The sequence below is a fragment of the Mercenaria mercenaria genome, chromosome 9, assembly GCF_021730395.1.
Source record: "Mercenaria mercenaria strain notata chromosome 9, MADL_Memer_1, whole genome shotgun sequence".
Taxonomy (NCBI): Eukaryota; Metazoa; Mollusca; class Bivalvia; order Venerida; family Veneridae; genus Mercenaria; species Mercenaria mercenaria.
In genome coordinates, this window is record NC_069369.1 from 10,025,973 (window position 1) to 10,036,634 (window position 10,662).

The 10,662-nt window shown below is 33.2% G+C and overlaps 1 long non-coding RNA gene across 1 annotated transcript; it reads right to left on the reverse strand.

Annotated features, from left to right (window-relative positions):
- Positions 1-319: 319 nt before the first annotated feature.
- On the reverse strand, positions 320-7,208 carry LOC123540227 (uncharacterized). The gene is made up of 5 exons (XR_006684135.2): positions 6,624-7,208; positions 5,914-5,986; positions 5,267-5,378; positions 4,323-4,423; positions 320-2,146 (listed from the first exon to the last, which is right to left on the reverse strand). It is a non-coding gene; the product is annotated as an uncharacterized LOC123540227 (long non-coding RNA).
- Positions 7,209-10,662: the final 3,454 nt, after the last annotated feature.

Consider the following 10,662-nt stretch of genomic DNA (forward strand, 5'->3'; position numbering starts at 1 on the left):
ATAAAATGGTGCAATCGGCGAACAATGAATCAATCCTAGATTTGTTTTATGGAAGGGTATTACATTATCATACAAATGTAAATCTAACCAGACAAATTAGGGAAGGCATTAAAGCCTTAGAGAATTACACACTTAGAAAATTAGGACAATGAAATTGATTGAACAAAACAAGGAAGATGAAGGAAAACAACTGATTCAGAACTGATTAGAATACAAAAGACTATCTTACCCGATGTTGATTTGGACAAAAATCATAGGGTTTTAGTCATAAAACAAAGTTACGGTTACATACCCATCGTAAATATCAACTTACAACACGTTCCATTTGCAGTTGACAGTTTCCAAACTGTCAAGTTATGTCAAAAACATGCCAATTTGGTATACAAATCGTTTTATCCTGACATTTTGGAATAATGTTTTCTTTACTTTTACAACATCGTTAAGCGGTATTATCAATTTGCCATAAAAATGCAGAACTTAACCATTAAAATCGAGACTGTTGCTACTTCGTTTAGAGTTCTAATGTATGTACGTATCGAAGGAATTCGTTACTTTCTTCTTAGACAAGAATAATCATCAACGTTTATACAATGTTCCTCGCAAACAATACTATAAAGTTTATTGTTCATCCAATCTATAGATAGCGTAATTTCGCTAAGGCATTCTGAGGAAAGAGTATATTTGCAGTGCAACGTCCTCCTCTTAACGAAATTTCGCTAAGAGCGAATAGGATATAAACCCTTGGAATAAAGTGTAAATAGCACACGTTTGCTAGTTAGGGAATAATTGTATGTTAAAATAATTCGCTTACTCCAACACATGAAAAGCGGATCGGACAAGTATAACATTTTGAATGAGGAAATTATTTTCAAGTTTGAGAATAGCGTAATTCCGCTGAAACGCTGCAAAAAAAAAAAAATAATAATAAATAAAACACGTTAGTTCACGTCATCCTTGAAAGAAAATTAACTGATAGGGAATATTTGGAGTTATTAACTGTTTACTTTCTTGCGATAAAATCGCCATTTAATTTCTTTTTTTTTTCCAGTTAATTCTTTGTTTGGTCACATCGCAGAAATTAAGTTCATATGGCGATTTTTCAGCCTTCTTTGGTGGAGTAAGACTTCGCGTGCCCCACTCTGCTTTTCAACAGTTATATCACACCGAATAGTTTTCGAGTTCTGGAATGTATTGTAACCATACTCTTATTATGATATTATATCCACTGCACTGCCAGGGTACAATTACATTGCTTATAACATCTGTTTTAGTAGATTATGAAAGTAAATGGATGAAATATGTCTGCTCAGTAATGCTTTTCAATGGTACAGGTCTACACTTGAATTGTGGATAAATATATATTATTATTAAATAAAAGTGTATATTTATTACATTTACTTCATCAGCGAAAAAATGTACATGATAACTACATGAATATAGAGATTTCGCAGCTTGGTATAAACACGTGCTAGTATATAGATATCGCTTAAAATGAGCTTGCCAATACGGGGTAAGATATGACAAATTAAGGGCCATAACTCCAATGAAAATTATAGGCACTGGCCAGTCATGTAAAGTTTGGTAAAAGCGGGCCCATTAGAATATAAAGTATTATAAAACTCTGATCACAAAACAATGAACTGGTGTGAATCCGCATTGCTGTTTCACATGATATGCACATTTAAACTTTGTGACATACAGAGAGACAAACGGACAGACCAAAATTTATGGGTCAGTCACTGCACTTATGCTAGATAAAACTTCGAGTGTACTTTTACATATACTTTCAAACCTGTCTATAAAGACAAGATTAGGTAGAGCCAAAATGTGGTCTTTATTTGGAGGTAGTCACAGGCTAAATAAATGTTAAAACTGGAAACAAAACATGTGGTCTTTAGAGTCAGGTGGCCTCTGTTCAGAGGTGGTCTTTAACACAGGTTTACCTGCATCTTTTTAAGGTTATGCTAACTTGCACTACAAAAAAACATCCGTTGAATATAATGAAAGAACAACATTTTGATTAAAAGCTCAAACTATATTTCATGTAAACTGCTTTTACAAACAATCACAATTATTCTTCGAATACGAGCCATATTCCGGACTTACTAGGAACCATCTTCATGAAATCTCTTTTTATACATTTCACCTGAAAAAATAATGCTGCTTTATTGTAAAATATAAAGAATGAAGATAAAATGACAACCCGTGTTTGTTTGTTTTTGTGTATAAACCACTTTTTGAACAATAATTATGTTAAACAAAGCTGCGTTGGTTTTCCCGTAAATGATAAGCACAAGAAACAATTTCAAAAGAAAGTAACACGAAAGTACTAGTTTAATATAGTACAGCCTGGACAGAATCAGCATGATTATAGGAAGTATGGTCTATCAATCGTGATGACCAAGCTTAATTGAAAAAAAATCTTAGTAGTTTCCTATGAAAAACATGACACGATTAACAAATATTCTAAATATACTTTTGTAATAAAATATCGGCGATATATCATTTTCTCGGTACGGATTTACTTTACGTTACGTTACGTTACGAGAGAATATGTGTAAGTAGCCAGTTAGCCCAGTCGGTAGGTCAAAGTTCGAGTCCCTAACTGAAGCCATACTTTTGACAATTTGCTCAGAAAGTGGGTCTTTATCATGTTTGCTTGGACAGTCTTGCAATGTTTGCAATATTTTGTTCTTCTGGAATTCGAGGACGAATTTACAATTTCTTTGGGGGGGGGGGGGGGGGGGGGGTCGAGGTACGGACTTAGTCACGTTAAAGAGAGTATGTGTCAGGCAGCCGGTCAGCTCAGGTTCGCGACCCGGGCAGACTTCACATTTCTGTCATCCTGGATTTATCACAGCATTTTTTATTAAACAAGGATTTTCTATTATTGAACCTAATGACCTAGTTTTTGAAGGCACATGAACCAGTTTGGAACCTGACCTAGATATTATCAAGGAGAACATTCTCACCAACTTTCATGAAGATCTCATGAAAGTATGGCCTCTAGAGAGGTCACAATATTTTTCTATTTTTATACCTACTGACCTAGTTTTGACTACACGTGATCCAGTTTCAAACTTTATCTGGATATCATCAAGGTGATCATTCAGACAAATTTTCAGGAAGATCAATTGAAAAATATGGCCTCTGGAGTGGTCAAAAGGTTTTTCTACTATTAGACCTACTGACCTAGTTTTTGACCGCAGATGACCCAGTTTCAAATTTGACCTAGATATTATTACGATGAACATTTTGATCAACTTTCATAAAGATCCCATGAAAAATATGGCCTCTAGAGAGGTCACAAGGTTTTTGTATTATTTGACCTACTGACCTAGTTTTTGAAGGCACGTGACCCAGTTTCAAAGCTGACCTAGATATCATCAAGGTAAACATTCTGACCAATTTTCATGAAGATCCATTGAAAAGTACGGCCTCTAGGGAGGTCACAAGGTTTTTCTACTTTTAGACCTACTGACCTAGTTTTTGACCGCAGTTGACCCAGTTTCAAACTTGACTTAGATATCATTAAGATGAACATTCAAACCAAATTTCATTTCATACAGATCCCATGAAAAATATGACCTCTATAGAGGTCAAAAGGTTTTTCTACTATTAGACCTACTGACCTAGTTTTTGACCGCAGTTGTCCCAGTTTCGAACTTGACCTAGATATCATAAAGATGAATATTCAGACCAACTTTTATGAAGATCCATTGAAAAGAGAGGTCACAATGTTTTTCTATTTTTAGACCTAATGACCTAGCTTCTGACCGCAGTTGACCCAGTTTCAAACTTGACTTAGATATCATTAAAATGAACATTCAACCAAATTTTATTTCATACAGATCCCATGAAAAATATTGCCTCTAGAAAGGTCACAAGGTTTTTCTATTATTTGATCTACTGACCTAGTTTTTGACGGCACGTGACCCAGTTTCAAACATGACCTAGATATTATCAAGGTGAACATTTTGACTAACTTTCATGGAGATCCATTTAAAAGTATGGCCTCTAGAGAGGTCACAACGTTTTCCTGTTTTTAGACCTACTGACCTAGTTTTTTACCCCAGTTGACCCAGTTTCAAACTTGACCTAGATATCACCAAGATGAACAACTTTCATGAAGATCCATTGAAAAATGTAACCACTAGAGTGGTCACAAGCAAAGTTTACGCACGGACGGACGGACTGACGGACGCCGGACGCCAGGCGACCACAAAAGCTCACCTTGTCACTTCGTGACAGGTGAGCTAAAATGCGGATATTTCACAGATTCAAGCAATAAGAAATGAATTAATGCAATAACAATTACCAACCTTTCTTAACTTTCAAAATACTCTCAGCGCTGTACCATTTCCTGAACTGGGGACTCTTTGTTTATCGATAAGGCCTCCACTTCATCCCTATCACTGAATGTCTGTAAATACATTTATGTAACATTTGTTCTAAGGTTACTATTAACAACTAAAAGATATAGTTTCCGATCTATATAGAGCTGCAGGAGACAGATTTCACATTTTACCAACCCTACTGTCTTTTATCAAATTACTCCGATGAACATATACCCCTCTCACCTTGGGATCGAACGGACTACCCTGCTTATCCTGAATCTGCGCTCTACCTACTGAAAGAGCCAGCTAACAGCAAAACATTTAGATCAAGTCATAAGACGGACAGGGGGTGGTTAGCGGAAGCAGTAACCATATTACATTTCACTAATTAATGTTACATTAATGTTTATAATTTTGATCACCTCTTATTTTTTCTGCCTTTATAAGCTCTCCATAATTAAAACCAGGTATTACAACAAGGAATGCACCAAACATAATGTCCATTCCCAATAAGCGTACCTAATCCTGTTATCGAAATTACATTGAAAAACAAATTAACTACTTATTTCCAGGTGAATTAAGATAAGAAATATCTTATTTAAAAGAAAATTATATTAAAAGTATATGGCATTTGAATTCGCTTAAAAGTTGCAATAAGTTCATTGCGAGTGAGCTGTTAGATTTTAATTCAACATTCTAGTCATTCTTTTTTTTTTCTTCTTTTTTTTAATTTCTAACATAAATTAACCTCTACTTATTTTAAACTTGTTTTATCCTTTTAAACTGCTTTCATTTTCCTCTCGTATCTAGACAAATCTAATCAAATATTCATACAATATCATTATGAATAAGGGTTTCATGATATTGAAAAACATATGTAGTAACAAGTTGTAATAATGTAACAGAATCATCTATCGTTATATCCATACCTTTTAACTTTGTCATTAATATTCCTGCGATCAACTAGTACAAACATTTTGTTTCCACTGACGTCAATATCCCATGATGTGTATCCTAATTCTTGGTTTAGTTGTTCGTACTCTAAAAACAATATAAAAATACAAACGTATGAAAATCAGCATTTCTGAGGAGTGCATATTTAAACATACCGATATTTTAAATACTGACGTTTTCGTTAAATTTACGTGCATTGCTAAACAAATATTAAGTATGTCAGTTGTGCTATATTGTGCTGAATTATCAAAAAAAGGTCTTATGTCATATGGTGCACTTCTACTAATTTAATACTCTACAAAGAAATGTAAATTTCACTCTTGAGAATTAGAAAATACAGTCTAACCTGTGTTTAAGTGGTCTTTATTGACGGATAAAATACATTTTGTCAGAAAAGCAAAAAAAAAAAAAAAGAAAAAAAAAAGTTTTTATAGAGCTTGTTAGTGTTCAGATGTTGTCTTTAAGACATAATTGATTGTATCTAGAATTTATGTACATTTATTGAAAATCTGTTTACACACCAAGGTAAAAAGTATTATGAAATTATATAACCTTTTGTCCAAACTATTTAAAAAAAGAAATAAATAAAGATATATAAAGATATATAACATATTTTACGTACTTTCAAGGTTTTCACTTGCTTTAAATGAGTACATGTCTGCCATGAAACTTTCTGTATCTGAATCCAGACGTTCCTGAAAAACAAAACGCGCAACCTTTTAAAAAATAAACGGAAAACAGACATTGGCGCAAAATTTCCTATTTGAACAAATGCAGCCATGCAGAATAATCAATTAAATGTCTACAAAGTGGCGGGCCGGGTAAAAGAATTCGATAGTCTTTTCTGTAATTTTTCATTTTTAGAATTTTTTTTTCAAATAGAAACTTGACTAGGAAAGTTTAAAAATGAAATTAAACTTATACATGTATGTGAAGTTCTACTTATATGAAATACTGTTGAAACGGCAAAATAAAAAAAAAATCAAACAAATATACATTGCAGACTGCAAATAACAAATTTAAAAAATACATATTTCCCAGAAAAAATAAATGACCATGTAATATTAAATAATTTTCAGACTCAAGTAAAAATGTGTGGGAAACGCAATGAGGTCTTTTTGTGATAAGTATTAATAATTTGTGTATTTAGTAAAGTAATCGCTTCAGGTATAATATTGTTCAAAACCAGAAATAAAAAATGTAAGCAGTGAGAATTAATAAGTTTCAGAACTACTAAATTTACTCGTCAACCACATGTCATAAAAATCTGTAGAAAATGAAATATTTGTAAACATTTCTAAAAAAAAATGCAATGAAACAGAATCAATATACTTCTCCATCAATCCATTAGCATATCCTAGGGCATGACAATCACAACTGAACTCCAACACTTAAGCCTCAGAAAAGTTCTTCTTGCTTCGTTTCTGATTTTGAAAACCTAGACAACATAATATACAGTATCGTCAACTTCTCTACAAAATACATGTATTAATTATAAGTGGTACAATGGACTTACATTACTGGGAAATTCTAGAATACTGAATAAATAAATATGTCCTAATACCTGTTCAACAAAAATTAAGTTGATTTGCTTTTATACTAACCAGATTTGAATGACGTTAATTCACAGTTGCACGACACAAAATAAAACGAATTTTAGTGTAATACAATAGCATTTCAAACTCAAAATATTTTAGAAAAATTACATGAATTTTTAACATTTTTATGCCTCACCTTGTATCCAAATTATTTCATTTTCACACTATTACGTTGAAGTTTGAGTGCGCGTTACTTATTTCCATTAATCTAGTATATAAGTGTGTAACTTTGATCCTAAATCATCGCCGGAAGCAGGCTGTAAATTTCACGATATTGACCAAAGAAGCAACGCTATAGTCAACCTTGCCGTCTTTTCCAGGTTTGTGTACATAAATACTCTTTAATTGACATGATCTCACTTTATCCCAGGACGGCTAAAATGTAGCTACTCCTATAGACTGGCTCCCGTCCCTATGTTTGTTCTTATTTACATAAATATGTTGAAGTGACTCCAGCAGGTTGTTTCTACATTGACATTTTTATTGCCCCTGACTTCAAACGTAGGTATGGTTCAGCCATCAGATACAATTGCGCTATTTTAGAGGCTTAAGATTTTCTTATTTTGTCTGCAGTATTTATATAAAAAATAACCATGCAGCCAGGGAGCCAGGCTACTACTCGTACTAAAATGTCTGAAGCTTTCAATTTCTCACAGAACTTCTGATCAGAGCGCGAAGTTATAACAACATGGAATTCCAGAGAGTTACAGATAGCATCTGTAGATTGGCTGAAATAGCCCTATCAAATTACCAGCACCCTTCTCCATGGTCAGCTTTTGACAATGAGATGAACATTAGGTCAGTTTCATTGCACGAGAATTACAGATTGCTCCAGGAAAAAAGATACAATTGATGTATTACTTAAAATGTATTTTGAATGAAATGCTAAGGAAATTTAACACACTTGAAAAATTTAAGTATAGCATGTGAATCAACACAGTTAGCAGTCAATTTTGGAGTTATAGTAAGAGATAGTTTAAAGGTCCAGTAGCACTTTGGATGTAATAATCACAAGTAGCATTTATTTTAACAAGAAATTTAATCTTTCCGACGAAATTGGCCGAGAAAATAATTGTAGTGTTGCTTTTTTAAGTTGAAATTATACAACAGAAATATAACACAGTATTTTTGTTCAATGATATTGCAAAAAAAAAAGAGAGAAATGTCTTCTATTAACTGTTTTTTCGTGTAGAAACAACTAAAATGTCACAAAAATATTGTAACATGTTTTAGAGTAAAGTAGTTTTATTAAACTAAAATGTATCAACAAAAAAAAAAAAATCTTTTGTAAGTTATCAATTAGTGTTACTGGACCTTTAAAAAAAGAAAACAACCATGTCACGATAATATGAAAACAAAGCACTGCCTCAATCGGGAATCGATCGGACTTCAACTCACCCCGTAACATTTGAAAAGAACTGTCTGATGATGGCAAGTAGTCTGTGTTCAGATCTAATGTTTTGTTCATAGGAGAGAACTCTTGAGACTATTCAAATTCTGTATAATTATGTCCCTTTTCTTCTCAAAACATTAATAATTAAATAATCAGAGCCAGGACTGATGAAGTCAGAATTATTTACAGATTTTTTTCTAAAAAAAAAAAAGATTATCTAGTTGGTAGCCAGACTAGATGGCAAGGACCGTGGTACACAATTTTCAAGTCGATAGTAAATGTCTCATTCGGTATATCGCATGTTACCGTAGAGGAATCGATCTCGATTTTCGTAGTTTCGCCCAGAATTGGTTCTCTGTCAATTTAAAGGAAGATTTTGGAATAAAAAACAACACTGCCCATATTTGTAATAATGAGCAAGACATTGCGGTTCAGACAAGTTATGCGGACACTTATTCGGCACAAAGAAAAGGCGTATTCTTCCAAAAAAAGTCCATAGTCAGACGCTCTGTGCACGCGCCGGAAGTACACATTATTTAATTAGATTTAGTAAGCATAAATCTCAGTCTGTACATCACATGTTACCGTAGAAGGATCGGTAGGATCATTTCCCGTTTATTTTGTAGTAGTGATCAACCAAAAAGCATGTTGTAAGGAAGTGGAGAAGAAAGATTTATAGATAAATTAGAATCTACAGCATTAGACTACGTTCATTGTATGCGTTCAATACCAATATAATTTGATTAGGCACTAAGTTAAAAGCGAGGATATGATACTATTTGCTTTTCCAGTATTTTCTTTTGAAAGCTGCATTAGAAATAATCTTGTCAAAAATTGGTGGATATTGGAACATACTCTCATCAGTATGTAAATATCGCGATACTATAAGTATCTCTTGTAGTTACAGAGATATGTACTTGCAATCAAAACTTTCACCAGAATTTTCTAAGTACAAAAAAGGGCAAAATTCTGCTAAAATGTAGGTCAGAGTTATAAAACATAGTCAGTGGCCTTACATAAATCTAATGGCATTGAAAACATGTGTGAAGTTTCAATTAAATATCGTTATTAGTTACAGAGATATGTACTCACACGCAAAACTTTAACTGAAGTTATTTTCAAAGTATAAAAAGGAACATAAATCTGCTACTATACAGGTAACAGTTATGGGACTTGGCCAGTGACCTCACATAATGACATAGAAGACATGTGTGAACTTTCCACTAAATACATGCAGCAGTATCGGAGATATGAACTTTCACGCAAAACTTTAACCAAAACATTAATGACGCGATTCTGACGCACGGAAGCTTTTTTTCTTATTCTTTTCTTCGAAAGATGGAGTTCCTTGCCTACCTAAAGGGGAAAGTATAGATTTGATGAGCATGCGCCAGGGATGAATATTCCTGTCTTTCCATAGGGATTTTAAAAAACGTTGTCTAAAACAGCGTGCACTTTGGTGACGTCAAACAGTACTGGCACTATTATGACGTCATAAACTATAAAAATAGTGTAAGGAAATACCGAAATTTACTTGTCACCACGATCTATTTTGAACGTGATAGGCAAGGAAAATGATCTTACATGTCTAAATATGAAAGGCAGCTGTTTTCCTAACCCTTCGCATAGTTTTGATAAAAAAAAACTCGCTAACGCTTGGTTTTTCATTCAACACTGTCCCTTGGGTAGGGAAAAAATGGTCTCACTCAGGCATGTAAGGGTTTATAGTCACTATCTTCTAAATATCCCCTATGTATATAAAACCAAAATACTTTGTCGTATGACCCTTTATCAAAATTTCATAATTTTTGCACAGAAAATTTTAAAATGCCTTACGTGTGTACCAATCTGTAAACAAAGGTTCCTTCATTGATCTCCCTAAAATGCTTTACACTTTATTACCAGAGCTGTTTTATTAAAGTTTTCTCACGACAAAGCACACAAATTGCAAAAATTAAATTACGTGCCTTCTATCAGTATACCAAGTTGTACTAACCTTACCATATACTTTTTAAGTCATTTCGGGATATATAGTTTCTTACATTCTCATATCTGGGTAAAAATCAAAATTGCATGCATTTTCACCTGATGTTGTTGTTTTTTTATATATATAAAATATAGAAAGATTCATCAAACAAGTTCAAGCCAATGCATTATCTATTTTTTGTACACTTATTAAAACAATTAGACGGACATTAAGCCAGATAACGCAAGTTTTAGTCACATAATAAGAATCAGGGAATAAATTGAATTTACCGTTATGTATCGCCTCCTGTAACAACAGAAGTACCGATTCGTATTAAAAGTAAGACTATAAAACCCTCTGGTGAAACAGGTAGAGATTTAAACTAATTTTCTTAGTTTTATTGTGAAATAATTT